Genomic DNA, 19,546 nt, shown 5'->3' with positions numbered 1-19,546 from the left:
GACTAGGAGAGGGAGGCTGAGCAGGTATCCAGTTAGGAGTTATTGTTGGGGGGGTGGTTTTGAAGGCAGCAGGGTGAGAAAGGGGGATTATTTGAAACCCCACCCCAAGGCTTTTCAGAAGCTGAGCAGAGGCATTCACACATCTTACAGCACACAAGGTCATCCACTGCACTCACAGGAATGCCATTTCACTTTGCCTTTCTCTTACCCAGGTGCCACTCATAATAATGGCCACAGCCTTGGAATCAGGATGAAGCTGGAGCCTGAAGGAGCCAGGCACACTCAGGAGAGGGCAAGTATCTGACTTGCTGGGATTTGGCCCACATAACTCTGTACTCATACTTTGGTTTTGTTTTTCTTTATTGTAGCTGACCGAGAGGCTAACAGGCAATCACGGGGCCCTCCAAGGCAGACTCATTTCAGGTGCAACGTGGATCCTCATCACCGATCATCCAAAAGATAAGTCTGGGCCACGGCCTGGAGATGGGACAATGGGAGAGTAGCAGGTTGGGAGTTCCTGGGACAGATTTAAAAATTAGCAGAGGGAAAAGCAATCTCCTCCAAGGGGCCTCTTAGGACAGCTAAAGGGAGAGGCTCTACTTTTGATGGCAGCTTTCAGGCGGGCAGCGCAGAACAGTTCCGGTCCACGTCGTGTTGTCCGGCGTACCGTGTTACCTAGTGTGTCTTTGGGGTCCCTTTTGCCTTTTCCCCTCGAGACCCTCACCACAAGCATGATGTGTTGTGTTTGTTGTCCCCCTGTTTGTCACGTTCCGTGTCACGGGTGTCTGCACATATTTGTGCCGGAGCTGCTCTGCCCTGCCCTGCCGCATAGCCTGCTGCAACAGGACAAGTCCCAGGGACTCGCAGTTTGTGGGGTGTTGCCAGACTCTAGATGATATTCCTAGATAGACAGGAGATGTTTGGAGCTGTGAAGTTATCCTGCAGCCCTTTGACTTTTGTCCTCACTTTCTTTCAGACGCAGAAGGATAAAATCCAGGGCAAAATCCATCCACCCACCCCGAGTGAGGAGGTTCCCCCGAGCAGGTCAGGCACTGTTTGTCTCTGCAGGGGGAGTGTAAGGTGTGACTCTGTTACAGCACTGTTCTTTTTCTTTTTAGGAGGTAAAGCTGGATATCGGCAGTCAAGGTGAGGTGGGCAAGGTGAGCATTGAGTAGGGTACAGAAGCAGTTGTTATTGCTCCAGTCTCACTTTCCAGTGCAACTCTAAGCATCCGTTCCTGTTTTTTCATCAGCCTCGGAGCGCGGCCGAAGGGTGCGGCCCCAGGAGCCGGGCATTCTTGGGAAAACAGTGAGTGGCAGAATTGTTGGGTTTTGGCCAGTGTGCTGCAGAGATCGTGCATTGATATTTGGATTTCTTTCATGTAGCTGACTGAGAAACAACAGGAAGCTGTTGAACAACAGTGCCAGCAAGAACTTCCCAGATGTTGAGGCTGCCTTCTTTTGCACCTGACACGGACCTGCATCCACAGATGTCTGAGAGATAAGTAGAGGGCTACAACCCAGAGAGGGGAGGAAAGCGGGGCGCAGGGTAGGGACCCACCGGGAGGGGTTTTTGAGTCCCCTTTGGAGATGGGGGTGTCCATGAAGCGGCCCCTTAGGCCCCATAAAAGCAAAGCCTGACTTTGGATCACAGTGCTGAGGTGAGCAGGGCAGAGCAGTCCTGGTGTGTATCGTGTCCCTTGTCTTTTGTGTATTATGTGTGTTTGCATGTGTCATGTCCTTTGCCTTAGGCCTTTGAGGGGCCTGTGAGAAACCCTGGCATCATTGTTAGCATCTGTGATCTCTGCATTCCTTGGCCTGGCAGCCAGGCCATAGAACTTTGGCCTCAGGAGCTCAGACAGGCATCAGACTCTCTTGTCTCTTTAGAAGCATCTGGTCAGGTGTCTTTTCAGGTCTTGTTCTGAGCTGTATGGGCAGCTCTGCCCCGCCAGGATCCATTATGGTGGAGTAGGACTTGAAAGAACGTGAGGGCAGGCAGAGGCTTCTGGCCGTAGGATTCTCGGCCATCCATCTTTGCAGTTCTTGGAATAAATCATTTGGTTAGCATCTTCTTCCTCCCGGTTTCTCTGAGCCTCATTAGCTCACCATTGGTCTCCCCTTGCTCATCTCATTTGGCATCTTCTCGGTCCTTACAGTCATCCTGCTTGCCCAGAGATTTCTGTCCGTGTTGTGTCCCCGTTGTCTGTCACGTCCTGTCCTGTGTCACGGGTGTGTGCACACACATTTGTGCCGGAGCTGCTCTGCCCTGCCGCATAGCCTGGTGCAATAGGAGAAGTCCGGGGGACTTGAAAGTTGTAATGTGGGCTGTCCTTGGACAGTAGATGCCATTCCTAGATTGACCTGACGTGTTTGCAGCTTTTGAGTTATCCTGCAGGTTTTTGACATATGTTCTAACTCTCTTTCAGGTGCAGATGCATTGCATCCATGGCCGAGCCCCCATCCTGGGTGAGGGGGTTCCCCTGAGCAGGTCAGTCACCATTTGTCTGTGCAGGGGGAGTGTCAAGGGTGACCCTGTTACAGCGCTGTTTTTTGTCTTTTTTTTTAGGAAGTAAATCTGGATCCCAGCAGTCAAGTTCAGGAGAGCAAGGTGATCAGTAGCCTTTCTTGTTGCTGAGGTCTCAATTCCTGGGGCAAGTCTAAGTCTCCATTCTCGTTTTTGTGCCTTAGGCCATCCACTCGGAGCACGCCAGGCTCCCCTCCCCAGCGGCCGATGGACCGGGTTTGCCGCTCTCATGGGCCCTGTGTGCCGGGTCAGGAACTGCCGAGGAGCTGCGGTGAGTCGGGGAAGTAGGGAGGAGGAGCGAGGGTCCCCTCAGGTTTCAGCCATGCCAAATCACCTCATCTCCTCTTAACCCAGGCACCCCCTGTGACGATGGCCTCGGTCTCCGAGCGTGCCCGAAGCGTGCGGCCCGAGCAGCTGAGCCTTCTTAGGAGCAGGGTGAGTAGCAGACTTGTGGGGTTTTGGCCGGTGGGCTGCCAAGATCGGTCTCTGATGTTTGGTTTTCTTTAATACAGCTGTCCGAGAGACACCAGCCCGGTGCCAGCAGGAGCTCCCCAGCTGACGAGGTTGCCTTTCTTCACACCTGAGACCGGCATCCCCAGCTGTGCGAGAGATAAGTAGAGGGCCATGACCCACAGAGGGGATGAAAGCAGGGGGCTGGTTTGGGAATTACTGGGAGGGGTTTTTGAGTCCACTTAGGAGGTGGGGGGTGTTCATGAAGTGGCCCCTTAGGCCCCCTAAAAGCAAAGCCTGACTTTGGATCTCAGTGCTGAGGTACGCAGGGCAGAGCAGTCCCGGTGTGTATCGTGTCCCTTGTCTTTTGTGTATTATGTGTTGTTTGGATATGTCATGTCCTTTACCTTAGGCCTTGGAGGGGCCTGTGAGAAACCCTGGCATCATTATTAGCATCTGTGATCTCTGCATTCCTCGGCCTGGCACCCAGGCCATAGAACTTTGGACTCGGGATCTCAGACAGGCATCAGACTCTCTTGTCTCTTTAGAAGCATCCGGTCAGGTGTCTTTTCAGGTCTTGTTCTGAGCTGTGTGGACAGCTGTGCCCCGCCAGGATCCATTATGGCGGAGTAGGACTTGAAAGAACGTGAGGGCAGGTAGAGGCTTCTGGCCGTAGGATTCTTGGGCATCCATCTTTGCAGTTCTTGGAATAAATCATTCAGTTTAGCATCTTGTTCCTCCAGGTTTCTCTGAGCCTCATCAGCTCACCATCGTCTCCCCTCGGTCATCTCCTTTTGCATTCTCTCAGTCCTCGCAGCCATTTTCCTTGCCAGGAGCTTTCTGTCCGTGTTGTGTCCCCGTTGTCTGTCACGTCCTGTCCTGTGTCACGGGTGTGTGCACACACATTTGTGCCGGAGCTGCTCTGCCCTGCCGCATAGCTTGGTGCAATAGGAGAAGTCCTGGGGACTTGGAGTTTGTAATGTGGGTGTAGTTGGACTCTAGGTGGGATTTGTAGATGGACAGAAGATATATGGAGCTCTTAAGTTATCCTGCAGCCCTTTGACTTTTGTCCTAACTTTCTTTCAGATGCAGATGGATAAAATCCAGGGCAGAGCCCCCCATCCCAGGTGAGGGGATTGCCCTGAGCAGGTCAGTCACTGTTTGTCTCTGCAGAGGAAGCATAAATGGTGGCCGTTACAGCATTGTTCTTTGTCACTCTTTTTAGGAAGTCAAGGCCGAGAGCAGCAGTCAAGGCTGAGTGGGCAAGGTGAGCATTGAGTAGCGTACAGAAGCAGTTGTTATTGCTGATGTCTCAGTTTTTGTGCAGCTCTAAGCATCTCCTCTTGTTTTTGTTTTCTTTTAGGTGGTCCACTTGCCATCTATCCTGGCCGAGCATATCTGTGCCAGGTGTGTGCAGGCTTAAGGTATTGGTGTGGCATCCTTGTCAGATTTGGGAGGTTGTGTTTTCACAGTATCTCAGCAAATTTTCTGCTTTGTTTCTTTGCAGGTGCCGTCGCTGCCCTAGGCGCGCCAAGGAACAGAGGAGGGCAGGTGAGTCGGGGTTTAGGCAGGCTGACCCATAGGTGAGCGTTACACAGCAGCATGCTAAGCGTGTACCTTTTCTTTTTGCAGGTATGTTCCGGGCAGCCTCCGGAGTCAAATCAAGATTTGAGGTGAGCCGGGGCAGTGCTGCGGAGGAGTCCCAAGGATTACTCTCTTTCAGGGCAATAGTCACCTTTCTGTTTTGTCTCAGGTACCCAGAGGAGCCTCATAGCCAAAGCTTGGAAACGGCAGCACCGAAGCACACACGGAGAGCATCTCAACGTCCACGTGCGACCGAGGATGGATTTCGTCCGCTCCTCTTCCAAAAGCTAAGTGTCGGGGCCAGTGGCTGGGAGAAGGGGAGAAACCTTTACTCTCACAGGAGGCAATTTGATGTCAGCTTAGCGTAGAGGTCTGTAGGGGGGCGGGCTCTCTGGAAGTAAAGGGAGAGGGTTTCCCCTCAGCCTCGCCAGAGCCTTTGCCGGGCAGGGCAGTTCCGACCCATCTCCACATTTTCGCGTACTTTGCGTCGTCCGCCTTCCTTGACTCGACATCGTCACGGATCTTTCCCCCGAGGAGCTCGCCTTCACGTCCGGAGCTACGGCCACGGTCACCCGGCAGTCGGCCTCCTTCTCTAGGCTCGCCGAGCCTCTCGAGCAACCTCTTAACTACTTCGGCACTAACTTCTTTTAACGAGTTCCATTTCATCATCACGTGCTCTTGTCATAGGGCTTTCTTTCCTTTGGCATCATCAGCCTCTGGCTCATCTTGCGTTAGGAATCTCGGGTCCCTGCGGGGACAGTGCCAGGCAGTTGCCACTTGTCTCTGTGTTATGTCATCTGTGTCTGTGTTATGTCGTCCGTGTCTGTGTTATGTCATCTGTGTCTGTGTTATGTCGTCCGTGTCTGTGTTATGTAGTCTGTCCATTGTCTTACGTGTCACAGGCCTTTGTTACGTGTCAACGCTTTGTGGGCACTATTCCGTGCCACATCGCCCGTATTCTACTCACGTTCCTTTCCGGATATCCCTTGTTCCGGCATCTTTACATTTTTACTCTTTGAGACAGGAATGTCTCAAAGGGACAAGATGTTCTCATCCATCTTCCTTCTCACTAGCGGCTTTGGTAGTGCCTTTTTTTCCACGCCATTCTCTTGGACTTCTGGAGGAAGCGTCTTACACCCTCCTCACGTAACTGCAGCAGTTCTATAGGTTCCATCTTCCCAAGGGGTATAGGGCTCAAGAATTCGTATCTTCCAGAGAGCTACTTCAAGTCCTGGCTTATACTGTATGTGCTTACACTGTTTGTACCTATGCTGGCTTATACTGTATGTACTTACATTGTGTGTACCTATGTTGGCTTATACTGTATGTACTTACTTACATTGTGTGTACCTATGTTGGCTTATACTGTATGTACTTACACTCCATGTACACTTGCACTGTATGCATCTGCTTTTATTGTGTGTACTCATGTTGTACCACTTATGGTCGGAGCTGCCCTGCCCTGGCACATAGTCACAGTTAGGTAGAAGAGTTATAAAAACTTTACTGTTCCTCTGTCTTTTATGGGATTTTGGGTAGAAAACTTACTGGTCCAGAGTGGGGACAAGTCCTAGCTGTCAGCCACTCGTTGACCGCTTCCTGTCGTCTCACAGGTCCCCGAGGCTACTGATTTCCCCAGAATCTACCATTTGACGTCGAGGAGCGGCAGCCAGAAGAAGCGTGGAAGCGCGTTCTTCAGTGTCTCGAGTAAGAGCCGCAGGGAACGTTTAAATGGGGGGAGTGCGTGAGCGTGTGTGAGAGCACGTGTCTGTGTCTGTCTGTGTCTGCTCGTCTCTGCGTATGTGAGCGCATGCTGACTGGATTTAACCGTGTGTGTGACTTTTGCTGTTCATGTTTTTCAACTCATTTGTAAATTTAGAGTAAAAAATCCCTAGCCGGGTTCCCCCCGCCCTGCCGGCTGGGTTTTTTTTTTCTTTTTTTTTTTCCCCCTGGCTGTTTTTTTTTTCCCCGGTCCCGGTCGGTCAGCGAGGCGACGTTCATCGCCAAAGTTTGGGCGCGGACTGGCCAGGGACCGGGGTTCTTGTCGGGCAGGAGGATTTTTTGGAGGCTCCCGGGAACCACGTTCCCGAGGAGCAATGATTGCTGGGGTGTAATTTAGCAGTTGTGAGGGGAGGGATGGTGAGTTTGTGGGTCATTTGAAGGGGGTGTTAATGGTAGATGAGTGTTGTTTTTTGTGTGCTTTTGTTGTTTTGGGTGTCCTGTAACAATAAATCCACATGTAATGGAAATAGAAAAAGGTTATCATCTTGTGTTAATATGTGTGTTGTGTTGTATTGCTCTGTATTGCAGGGTGAGCACAGGGTGAACTCTCTCCTCCTTGCTGTGACACCTGGGCTGGCAGGGATGACACAGTGACCTCGGCCGGCCGATGCTGCCTGTGCCATCACCTGGCACTGACGTGTTTGATGAAAATCCTTTTGCTGGGATTTTTCTCCTGAGAAGCCTCAGAACAGAAATGGAACCAATAACAATCTGCTGGCTGTGGAGTGTGGGCTGGACATGGTTTAGCAACAGGCGCATCTTGGATTGGTCTCCTGTGCATTGTTTCTACTTGATGACCAATCATGGTCCAGCGGTGTCGGGGCTGTGAGCAGGTTTTTATTATTATTCCTTTCCAGCTTTCTGATGTCTCCTTTCTCTTTTAGTATAGTTCTAATATCTCATTTTCTTTTAATATAATAGAGATCATACAATAATATTTCAGCCTTCTGAAAGGTGGAGTCAAGATTCTCGTCTCCTCCCTTGTCCTGGAGGACCCTCAAACACCACCACAATCAGCGGCCGAGCGGGTTTGTGCGAGCCTCTCAGTAACACTCGGCCGGTCCCGAGTTGGCAGCCGCGACATGGCTGACAGCGGGGAGACACTCTCTGTGCCCCGAGGGTGCTGAGGGCACCTGGGCTGAAGGGAGACACTCTCTGTGCCGCGAGGGTACTGAGGGCACCTGGGCTGGTCGCCTTTGCAGCAGCAGAGACACCAGAGACATCGGTAGATGATAAAGGGCCGACTCTTAGCAGGGGTTAATCCAAGGTTTTATTAGGAGTCCAAAAGGAGCTCCTGCACCTCAGGGGGTTCCTGCCGAGAGCCCCGGGAGATGTGCCAAGGTTACATTTAAAGGGAGGTGGAAACCAAAAGTAGATAACATCCTACCAACCATTAAGTGACCCTAAGGGATGGATGCTGGGGGATAGACATATAGGACAGCGTATGGGGCAAGGCTTGGGGGGCTGACTCCCAGCCTCTGGCTCATCACTCGATGACTTGGACCGAAACTTCTGGATGGAGGGGATGGGAGGCTGAGTGATTGACAGAGAGCCAGGGTGGGGGTTTGGGGATGATCTCATCCCAGGAGAGGGATAACACAGGTAAAGGGAGGGGGGTACAGTTTGGGATAAACCATTTGGGAAAAATATGGGGATACAAAACAAAATTACTTCAAAGTATTACAAAGTATAAAAATGCACTACAGCAGGTTTGGGCAGCACCAAATAAAATGTAATAAAATGCTTTAAAAATAGAAAAATTAAAAATAAAAATAAATAAAATAACAAAATTAATTAAAAACAAATAATAAAAAAAAACAAACTGTAAAGTGCTGTAAAGTGCTGTACAAGTTCCATAAAATGTAGTGCCGTAATGCAAGACCCTCAAACACCACCACAATCACCACCTTAAATTGGTCTGGGAAGCACCAAATAAAACAAAATAAAAAGCTTTAAAAATAGAAAAATATAAAAATTAAATAAAAAACAAAATAAATAAAATAAATGCTTTAAAAATAGAAAAATTAAAAATAAAAATTTAATACAAAACAAAATAAAAAAAAATAAATGCTTTAAAAATAGAAAAATTAAATATAAAAATTAAAAAAAAATTAATAAAATTAAAAGGTTTAAAAATAGAAAAATTAAAAATAGAAATAAAAAATAAAAGTAAAAAATAAAAAAAAGGTTTCAAAATATAAAATTAAAAATAAAAATTAAATAATAAAATTAAACAATAAAAAAGCTTTAAAAATAGAAAAATTAAAAATAAAAATAAAAAAGAAATAAAATTAAAAAAATAAGTCCTTTAAAAATAAAAAAATTAAGAATAAAAATAAATAAAAAATAAAATTAAAAATAAAAAACTTTAAAAATAGAAAATTTAAAAAGTAAAAATTAAATAAAAAACAAAATTAAAAAATAACTGCTTTAAAAATAGAAAAAATAAATATAACATAAAAAACAAAATTAAGAAATAAATGCTTTAAAAATACAAAAATTAAAAATAGAAAAATAAATAAAAAACAAAATTAAGAAAATAAGTGCTTTAAAAATAGAAAACTTAACAAAAAGCTTTAAAAATAGAAAAATAGAAAATAAAAACAAAAAAATATTTAAAAAGCTTTAAAAATAGAAAAGTTAAAAATTAATAAAAAAAATTTAAAAATCAAATAAATGCTTTTAAAATAGAAATATTAAAAATAAACATTCAATAAAAAACAAAATTAAAAAATATAATAAATGCTTTAAAAATAAAAAAAAATAAATATAAAAATTAAATAAAAATTAATAAAATAAAAAGCTTTTAAAATAGAAAAGTTAAAAATAAAAATGAATTTAAAAAATATTAAAAAAGCTTTAAAAATAGAAAAATTAAAAATTAAATAAAAAAATTTAAAAATCAAATAAATGCTTTTAAAATAGAAAAATTAAAAATAAGCATTCAAAAAATAGCAAAATTAAAAAATATAATAAATGCTTTAAAAATAAAAAAATTAAATATAAAAATTAAATAAAAATTAATAAAATTAAAAGCTTTAAAAATAGAAAAATTAAAAATAAAAAAAAAAAAATTAAAAAAACAGTTTAAAAAGAGAAAAATTAAAAAAAAATTAAAAATAAATTTTTAAAAATAAAAACCTTTAATAATAGAAAAATTAAAAATTAAATATAAATATTTAAGAAATAAAATAAATGCTTTAAAAAAAAAACTAAAAAACCAAAAAAGTTTAAAAATAGGAAAATTAAAAATACATAAAAAACAAAACTAAAAAAATAAAAGCTTTGAAAAAAGAAAAATTAAAAAAAATTAATTAAAAATACATGAAAAACAAAATAAAAACTTTAGAGTGCTGTAAAGTGCCGTAAAATTTCTATAAAACTGTCGTAAAACTGCCGTAAAGCGCGACTGTCGTAAAAGGTGCCGCAAAGCGCGACTGTCGTAAAACTGCCGTAAAGCGCGACTGTCGTAAAAGGTGCCGTAAAGCGCGACTGTCGTAAAAGGTGCCGTAAAGCGCGACTGTCGTAAAACTGCCGTAAAGCGCGACTGTCGTAAAAGGTGCCGTAAAGCGCGACTGTCGTAAAAGCTGCCGTAAAGCGCGACTGTCGTAAAACTGTCGTAAAAGGTGCCGTAAAGCGCGACTGTCGTAAAAACTGTCGTAAAAGGTGCCGTAAAGCGCGACTGTCGTAAAAGGTGCCGTAAAGTGCGACTGCCGTAAAAGGCGCCGTAAAGCGCGACTGTCGCAAAAGGTGCCGTAAAGCGCGACTGTCGTAAAACTGCCGTAAAGCGCGACTGTCGTAAAACCACACCTTTTACGACAGTCGCGCTTTACGACACTACCTTTTATGGAACTTTTACGGCACTTTACAGCACTTTACGGATTTTAGTTTGGTTTTTAATTATTTTTAATTAATTTTTTTTAAATTTAATTTTTATTTAATATTTTTTTAACTTTCCTATTTTTAATGCTTTTTTTTTTACCTTTTTTTAGTTTTAATTTTTATATTTTAGAGCATTTATTAAATTTTTTAATTTTCTTTTTTTTAATTTTTAGTTTTAATTTTTATATTTTTGAAGCATTTTTTAGATTTTTTTATTTTTATTTTTATCTTAATTTTTAGTTTTGAGGTTTTTATTTTTAAAGCTTTTTTTAGATTATTTTTTATTTAATTTTTATTTTTGATTTACCTATTTTTAAAGGTTTTTGTTTTATTTTTAAATTTTTTTTAATTTAATTTTTGTTTTATTTTTTTTAAAGCATTTATTTTTTTAAATTTTATTTTTTATTTTTTAGTTTTCATTTTTTATTTATAAACTATTTATTTTATTTTTTTAATATTATTTTTAATTCATATTTATTTTTGCTTTATCTATTTTTAAAGCATTTATTTTTTTTAGTTTTTATTTTATTTTCAATTTTTGATTTTTTTATTTTTAAAGCATTTTTTTATTTTTTACTTTTTATTTAATTTTTATTTTTGATTTTTCAATTTTTAAAGCTTTTTATTTTATTTTTTAATTTTATTTTTTATTTAATTTTTTGTTTCAATTTTTTTTTAAGCATTTATTTTATTTTTAATTTTATTTTTTATTTCGTTTTTTATTTTTTGCTTTTTCTATTTTTAAAGCTTTTTTTATTTTTTATTTAATTTTTTGTTTTATTTTTTCTATTTTTAAAGCTTTTTTTTATTTTTTAACTTTATTTTTTATTTCTTTTTTAGTTTTAATTTTTTATTTTTAAACTATTTATTTAATTTTTTAAATTTTATATTTTATTTCATTTTTATTTTTTGCTTTTTGTATTTTTAAACCATTTATTTTATTTTTTTTATTTTCTTTTTTATTTAATTTTTAGTTTTGAGTTTTTTATTTTTAAAGAATTTATTATTTTTTATTTCTTATTTAATTTTTATTTTTGGTCTTTCTATTTTTAAAGCTTTTTTGTATTTCTTTTTAATTTTTAGTTTTAATTTTTTTTTAAAACATTTATTTTATTTTTTATTTTTATTTTTTATTGCATTTTTTGTTTTAATTTTTTATTTTTAAACTATTTTTTTATTTTTTTAATTTTATTTTTTATTTCCTTTTTATTTTTTGCTTTTTCTATTTTTAAAGCATTTCTTTTATTTTTTTAATTTAATTTTTATTTCATTTTTAGTTTTATTTTTTCTATTTTTAAGGCTTTTTTTATTTTTTAATTTTAATTTTTATTTCATTTTTAGTTTTAATGTTTTATTTTTAAACTATTTATTTTATCTTTTTAATTTTATATTTTATTTCCTTTTTATTTTTTGCTTTTTCTATTTTTAAAGCATTTATTTTATTTTTTTAATTTTCTTTTTTAATTAATTTTTAGTTTTGATTTTTTTATTTTTAAAGCATTTTTTATTTTTTATTTTTATTTAATTTTTATTTTTGATCTTTCTATTTTTAAAGCTTTTTTTATTTTTAATTTAATTTTTAGTTTTGATTTTTTTATTTTTAAACATTTATTTTATTTTAATTTTACTTTTTATTTATTTTTAGTTTTGTTTTTTCTATTTTTAAAGCATTTCTTTTATTTTTTAATTTTATTTTTTATTTAATTTTTTAGTTTTGATTTTTTTATTTTTAAAGCATTTCTTTTATTTTTTTAATTTAATTTTTATTTCATTTTTAGTTTTAATTTTTCTATTTTTAAAGCATTTCTTTTATTTTTTATATTTTTTTTTAATTTTTAGTTTTAATTTTTCTGTTTTTAAAGCTTTTTATTTTTTTAAATTTTCTATTTTTTTATTTTCCCATTTTTAAAGCAGTTATTTTATTTTATTTTATTTTATTTATTATTTAATTTTTATTTTTAATTTTTCTTTTTATAAAGCTTTTTATTTTATTTTATTTGGTGCTGTCCAGACCAACTCAAGCTGGTGATTTTGGTGGTGTTTGAGGGTCTTGCAGTTACCCCGATTAATAGGTAGAGATGATGTTTGGAGGCCACAGTGTTACAGGTAGGGGTTAAACAGTTTTTTAGGGTCTTTCAGGTGATTTTTCAGGGATTTTTAGGGATGTTTTAGGGGTTTTTTTGCAGGAGTTTTTTAGGAATTCTCTGGAAATGTTTAGGATACCTTTAGGGCTTTTTCAGGGCTTTTAAAATAATTTTTAGGGTGTTTTAATGACTGTCTTACCGGGGCGCCCCAGCCACCCAAGGCACCCCGTGCCGGTGCCGCGGCACTCCAGCCCAGCCTCTCGTCAGCACCGCCCGTGGTCGCTTCCCCTCTCCTGCCACAGCCGCTGCATGACGGGCCGAGCCGCGCCTTCCCCACCGCACCCTCCCGCTTCAGAGCTGCTGGATGGCGTGGCTCCGCCGCCTCCTGCAACCACGGACGTCCCGGCGTTCCCTTCCACGGCCGCAGCCGCAGCCCCGTTCCTGTTCCCCCAGCTCCGCCTCCTCCCGCACACCCCGGCCCGCCCGCCGCCATGATGACTGCCCGCGCCGCGGCAGTGACGGAACCCACGCATGCGCAGTTGCTACAACCCCAGCACCAGTGATATCACTCCATGCCACCTCATCGAACCACAGCGCTGCTTCCGGGATCAGCTGCACGCATGTGCAGTTCTATCTCCATGGCCCCGCCGCCACCCCCCCACTGCTTTCACCGCAGCTCTGGTACAGCCCGGTCCCGGTTCCGAGCCGCTGCGTGCCGCTGTCCAGCCACAGCCGGCATCCCTGTGCCCTGTCACGCCACTTCTGCCGCCACTGCGTCTATACACGGCACCACAGCAGGCGAAAACTGCAGCACCTTGCATGTATCCTTCCGCGTCTCTCCTTCTGCCGGGCACCGAGAGATCCCCCTGCAGCGCGTAACCCTGAGCAACCGATACCTGGTGTGCCTCCGCGTTTTCGCCTTCACACTCCTAGCACCCAGTGGGACTACTTTGTGTCACGATTTGTCTGCACAGCCACATCCATGCACACAAACCGTGCGACGAGGAGGAGGAGGAGGAGGTTTGAATATGACAGCTGCTTTAATAAATACAGGACAGACAGAGAATTATTTTGCCCCTGCAAATGCCAGCCCTTTGATCCCAACACAAAAGAATTTCAAAAAAGAACTGTTCCCAAGTAGCTCCAGAGTCCCCTCAGTGTTTGGGACAGATTTCTCGACCCACAATTAGACAGTAAACCCTGAAAATTTGCCAGCATTAATGCCAAAATTAGAAAACTCACAAAAATCTTTTGATAATTTTCACCTAACAGACTGGTGTGAAAAACGCCAATCACTTGCTTTTAAAATTTTTGAAAGTTTAATAGTAATAAAATGGTTATAAAAATAGTCATACAATTAGAGTAATAATAATTTGGACAATTTGAATTAAGACAGTATGAGACAACAAAAACAAAGAGTTACGGACGTCTGGGTACCTTTTTCTGGGCAGCACAGGCCCGAAAAAGGACCCCCGTTAACAAAGGATTAACCCTTAAAAGCAATAGCCTGTTGCAGAGTCATACACTTCATACATGATGCATAAATTCCATTCAAACACAGGATTCTGTCTGGTCATCATCCACTTCTTCCTTCTAATCCTAACAGCGCCTTGGAGGCAGGAAGAAGTTTGTTTCTTCTGATAAGAGGGCAATAAATTCTTTTTCTCTGAAAGATCCAGGTGTCCTGTGGCCGCTATCTCGCTGCAAGTCCTTTCTTCAAAAAAAGTATCTTACATAGCATCGTTTCTATATTAACAGTTTTTGTAACCTAAAACTATATTTAACACACTACTTAAGAGAATTAATACAGCATTACTTTCTAACACAACACATATAATATTCATTTTAATATTTCAAAAAAGCCAATCATAAAATACCTGCATTTTTCACAATCCCCACTCTTATTCTTTGTAAATCCTTTGGCTTGAGCAATATTTGTTATCTACTTGCATCTTCTGGACTATGCGGGCAAAATAAAACAGGGGATTACACAAGGAAGAAATATAAAAATAGTAAATAAAAATAGCAACACATAAAATGAAAGATCTTAATTTCTTCTAATACATTACCCTACCAGCTAGGTTTTAACATTGTTTTCTAATTTTTGGACCAGTACCTGGGTTATTATATGCATATCTATTTTTTTCTTCTTTGATTTCTATTGCTTTTTCTAGAATCACTTTTCTGTGGTCATCAATTTTCAACAATTTGATATATTAAACTTTCTACAAACACCCCCTTCTTTGGCCAATAAATAGTCTAAAGCCAACCTATTCTGATACCCTACAGTTTTTGTTTGGCTTAGCTGACTTTATATTAACTCCAATGCCTGGGCAGCTCCATTTGCTATCATTTCTATAACTGCTTGGAGTCTTGTAATACAACTCAATAGATAATTTGGGGTCAATACAGAGTTAAGTTGCTGTGCTGGTTTTACCTTTTTGTTTATTATTTGTTTTTTTACCAAATCTCGAACCGTATCTTCAAGATTAAATGTAAAACAAATCCATCTCTCTCCTTTTGGACATTCAATTCCAAATCTATTACCACTTTTTCCTAAGTTTCTTGTAATCCAATAATCTACTCCATTTTGCCTACAGGTTCTTAATTTGGATGGGTTATAACAGTCGCTGTTGACATAGGTGTGTGTAATTAAAGAGGAACTTAGGTTTCTTTCCACGTGATGCTTTCTGCAGCATTTGTGACACAATCTTGCTGGTATCCCAAAAGGGAAAAGAGAACAAATGAGTGCCAGAAACAGGAATAACAGAGGTCCAGTATGGCTTATACTCCCACCTCCCAGGCCTGTGAGGTTGCAACCCACAGCAGGTGTATTTGATCTTCTCCGTGGCAAAATACAGAGGCCAATCTGGTCGTGCCCTCTATTTCCTTGTCACTTTCTCTTAACTAATTTCCAGGCAAATTGGTTTTGACACCCTTTAACTGTGGTCTCTTACCATTCTTCAGGTATCTCTCATTCACCAGGCACTAATAATTCCCATCCACAAAGCTATTACTTTAACACTTTTTGCAACAAGAGCATAAATTTTGTGAACTACAATACTAATTATTCTCACAATTCAAGCATTTACTTATAACCCAGCTAGCATGTCCAGTATTGGAATGAATCAAATAAAGTTTACTGATGGAAATGGTAATTCCCCTTCTCCCCTGTACAATTCTCAGACTAAGGTCAGAACACAAAAACAGTCTTGATCCTTCTGTCTGGAGTATTCCTCCCCTAAGGAGATGTTTTATTCAGGCAAGACCAGAATAAAACCAGGCAGTGCTTGAAACCAGTGGTATAAGCGTCATCTTAATTCTTAATTCTGTGTTGTTCTTTGTACATTTCTTGGATCATTTGCCTTTTTCGAAACTATTACCACTCAGTCCCCATTGGAAAGTCAGTTTGGTATCACCCGGTTTAAATGCGATAGTCCATTCCTCAGGTTTCTTCACAAGTCCTTTGATTCTGCTGGCATGAATTCACCCTCTTTCTGTGATTCTGATTGTTGCTTCAGTAGTACCTGGAAGGGACTTCTTAATAGCATAGTAATAAAAGAAAGATAATACTGCATTAACTTTTACCATTCACTTTTCTTCCAAACTTCCTGGGTTTAGCTAAAAGCTTTTTCCACAGCAGCCTCTTCTTCTTCTTCTTCTTCTATCCAGCTGTGCTAAGAGCTGCAGAGGCAAATTCTTCTTTTTGTGAGTTACAGTTAGTTAAATAAGAAAAGCTAGACCAATTTTAACACGAGATGTATCACATCTATTGCTTTTTACTTTTTGGGCAGCATTTTATTGTTTTAGCGTGACAAACCCATTCTTCAGGAAAAAAAACCAAACCAAACTTCTTTTTAACAGCAAACAAAACACACAAAAGAAAAAACCAAAACCCTTCTTACTTAAGAAAAACAAACCACTTTGTGAGGTTTGGAGAGTCAGCAATCTCTGCTTTGATTTTATCTTTTAGTGCTAGCCCCCCTCCCGCTCTTTTCACGGCCTTGCTGTCAATGCCGTGCTGCCACTTGGCTGCAGGGCCGGAGCAGGGGAGAACAGCCACGGGCATGGGGACCCTGGGGGCAGCCTTGGGTCCCTTTTGCCCTCTCTCTCTCTTCTTCTCTCTTTCTCTTTCCTTCTCTCTCTCGGCCCACTTACCGGGGCCGACGCAGCCATCCTCGACTCGGGACCCCGGCAGTCTGGGAGCCCCCCCGGCAGTTCCGCCACGGAGCCAGCCCGCTCCTGCCCGGCAAACCCGTGTGTCCCCTGCTGCCAGCACCGCCGCCGGGTCACCTCCATGGATCGGTGCCTGCCGCAGCCCCCGAGACCCCGCCGCTCGTAGGGAGCGGTCAGACACCTCTCAGCCTTGACAACCCCAAACCTGGCTTCCCCAGGTGCTCCTGACATTCCTTTCCTTTCTCTAGTCAACTTCTCCTCTTTTCCCTTCAAGGAGGGCCCGTTCTGCTAAACCCTTTCTGGACCTCAGTTCGGCATTGAATAACCTCCTAACAACCGTGTGTTGAGACACTTCCCTGCCTTTCATGCAAAAAAACTGCATTCACACTTCTGCTCTCTTCTAGCACCAAGATGTCATCACTTCACATTCTAACATCTCAGAGTTTGCTAACCACCTCCCTACTTCAACTTCTCTCTTTCTTCTCTTCTTACCTGTTTTTTTTGATTCAACACACCTCAGACGGTATGAACTGAACCTAACTAAATTACTTCCAAAAGTAAGCTTACAACTTTCTTTTACTAGGATTGCAGTAGCTGTTAAATACCTACTGGCTAGCTGTGGCTTACTGAGTCCAACATCTTTGATATATGAGCTACTAGATATTTTTTTATTCTTCCTTAGTCTTGAATTAAAATTTTATGAGGTACTCCATTTTCTGCATTTATGTATAAATGATAAATGACTTTTCTAACAAAGGTAAGCTTAAAGCTGGTACTTAGGCTAGTTTTAACTTAACTCTTTTAATTTAACAAGATCTTCTTTGGTCTGTTTTATATCATCTCCTTCTATCCGTTTTTTTCATACACGAATTTTGCTACTTGTGCGTACCCCTCAATCTATAATATTTCAATAATCTAGGAAATTTTCTGATCTCTCTCTTTGAAGAGGGAGGGAGAATGAATAAAATTCTTGCAATTTTCTCATGGTTGGTTTTCTAGCTACTTTTATTTATTAAGTGCCTAAGATATTTTACCACTGGGTAGTGAGTCTAAATTCTTTTATTAACCTCCCTTAAATCTTGTACTAGTCTATAACTCCCATCAGACTTTACTGGGGGAATAGGGATATTATGAGGAGACATACAAGGTTCTAATGCCCCATCCTTTATTAGTCCTTCTATTACTGGCTTCAAATCTTCCCGTCCTTCTAAAGATACAGGATACTGACGTACACGTACGGGACAATCTTCTCTCTCAATTGTAACCCTTATGGGGTCGATATTTAATCCTCCCCTATTTCCTTCCCCACCTCAAACTTCTTTGTTGTTTTTTTTTCTTCATCCTCTTTTAAATAATGTTAAAACTCTAGCTGTCATTTTCCCATTTTCTGATATAACTCCTATTCTTAGTTGCACTTGTAAGACTCTTTCCAATAAATTGCTACCTGCCCCTGGGACCAATAAGACATCTCCCATGCAAATTTTAGTTTCTTCCCTCAATTACTACATCTTTAATGACCAGAAATGTAAAACTTTCCCTCTTTGCCCCTGTTACTTTCACTCTATGTTTGCTCACACTATAACTTTTTGGAATGTTTAACAGGCAGGTTCTCTCTGCCCCTGTGTCTATTACAAATTCCAATTCTTCTTCTTGGGGACCCACTTTTAAAGTTATCACAGGCTCCAGATGGTATTTGTTCCCCCCAGAAAATTAGAGCTTATGACCTCCCTATTCCTCCTCTGTGCCCATCTCTTTAAAGATTTTCAGATCTTCTGCTTACTTAGGACCATTTTCCTATTTCTCTTAAGTTTGTTTATCTATTTAGTTGCAGTTTCTTCTTTCCCCTCGAAAAGCTGTCCCTTAAAAACCTTTTTTTTTTCCCCTGCATTTCGCCTTTGATATGCTGTCTCATTTATTCCTTTGATTATGTAATTACAATAATTATTCATGTGTTTACTCCCCTCCTCGTTATTTTTACCCCACTCAGGAGGTACAGTTGGCATTTTGTCTTCTCTGGGGGTCCCCGTAGATTATCCTTTTTCCTAAGCTTTTATTTCAGCTGCTCTGATTAACTGCCTTTCTTCCTGAGAAAAATATTATTTTCATTACAGACAACATCTCTTCTGAAGTATAAATGTTTGGACCTAAAAATTGGTCTAATTGTTCAGCTATGCCTATGGGATCCTCCAAATATCCCTTTTATTTATTTCTTAAAATTTCAGACCTCAGACGAAGTCAAAGGAGCATTTCCAAACCCTGGTCCGCCCCCTCCTATGGGAGCCTCTTTTAATGCAAATAGACTAATCCCTTTATCCCATTCTTTTTGGATTTTTATCTTCTATAGCTTTTCTCCCGCATTTTTAGGATGAATCAGGAGAGGACTTGCTTTTACCTGAACTTTTAGTGTTTCGATAAGGTGATTCCTTTAGAGAGTTCCGCTGAGCAGCCGGAGCTGTGGTTACCAAGGGAACGGAGCTCAGGGCAGGACGGGGAACCGGCTCAGCTCCGGGTCTGGATGCTCCAAGGCGGGGTCTGCAGGGGGAATCGCCCGAGGGGCTCGGCACAGCTCAGGGTCTGGGTGCTCCAAAGGCGGGGTCTGCAGCCGGGATCGCCCGAGGCGCTCGGCACAGCTCAGGGTCTGGGTCCTCCAAAGGCGGGGTCTGCAGCCGGGATCTCCCAGGGGCTGTTCCGGTGCACACCGAGCTGCAGCGTGGATCGGCCCCACGTGGCTCACGGCGGCTGATCCGGCAGAGACCAAGCCGGCGACTGACCCCGGCTGCAGCGGCGGGAGCCGAGCAGAGCCAGGGCAGCCGAGGGTGAGACAGACGGGACCCCCCCTCGGTGCGGTCAGCGCGGTACCCACGGTGCACACGGCGGGACGGACCCCCCGCCCCTTCCGCCAGCACGGCCAGCGGAGCGGCCGCGGGCCAGGCGGCCGGGACCGGGACAGACGGGCTGGAACAGACGGACCGGAACAGACGGACTGTGCCGGAGCCGGCACAGGGGCTGGGGCAGCCGCGAACGAGTGGAGGAACAAACGGGAATGGATGAGGTAATATTTCGTT

The 19,546-nt window shown here is 41.2% G+C and overlaps 4 long non-coding RNA genes across 5 annotated transcripts in view; 3 read left to right on the top strand and 1 right to left on the bottom strand.

The window, feature by feature from the left end:
* LOC143696002 (uncharacterized) overlaps nucleotides 1-4,383 on the top strand; it is a 38,846-nt gene extending 34,463 nt beyond the window's left edge. Inside the window, exons 6-8 of one of the 2 annotated variants that reach the window (XR_013185476.1) lie at nucleotides 2,426-2,487; nucleotides 2,566-2,607; nucleotides 2,688-2,778. This is a non-coding gene — a long non-coding RNA (uncharacterized LOC143696002). Of the gene's footprint in view, nucleotides 1-2,425; nucleotides 2,488-2,565; nucleotides 2,608-2,687; nucleotides 2,779-4,336 lie in introns of those variants that run through there. The other variant, XR_013185477.1, reaches the window with a different exon arrangement.
* On the top strand, nucleotides 392-2,014 carry LOC143696006 (uncharacterized). The gene is made up of 4 exons (XR_013185480.1): nucleotides 392-1,044; nucleotides 1,119-1,160; nucleotides 1,253-1,308; nucleotides 1,386-2,014. It is a non-coding gene; the product is annotated as an uncharacterized LOC143696006 (long non-coding RNA).
* A 94-nt stretch (nucleotides 4,384-4,477) lies between the features above and the next one.
* LOC143696004 (uncharacterized) lies at nucleotides 4,478-7,201 on the top strand. The gene is made up of 4 exons (XR_013185478.1): nucleotides 4,478-4,524; nucleotides 4,606-4,646; nucleotides 4,727-6,264; nucleotides 6,868-7,201. It is a non-coding gene; the product is annotated as an uncharacterized LOC143696004 (long non-coding RNA).
* Nucleotides 7,202-14,736: 7,535 nt separating this feature from the next.
* Nucleotides 14,737-19,346, bottom strand: LOC143696007 (uncharacterized). Its single transcript, XR_013185481.1, has 2 exons — nucleotides 18,874-19,346; nucleotides 14,737-15,989 (listed from the first exon to the last, which is right to left on the bottom strand). It is a non-coding gene; the product is annotated as an uncharacterized LOC143696007 (long non-coding RNA).
* Nucleotides 19,347-19,546: the final 200 nt, after the last annotated feature.

Source organism: Agelaius phoeniceus, chromosome 27, assembly GCF_051311805.1.
Source record: "Agelaius phoeniceus isolate bAgePho1 chromosome 27, bAgePho1.hap1, whole genome shotgun sequence".
NCBI lineage: Eukaryota > Metazoa > Chordata > Aves > Passeriformes > Icteridae > Agelaius > Agelaius phoeniceus.
The sequence above is the reverse complement of the archived record's forward strand: the minus strand, read 5'-3'. Positions and strand labels throughout refer to the sequence as shown.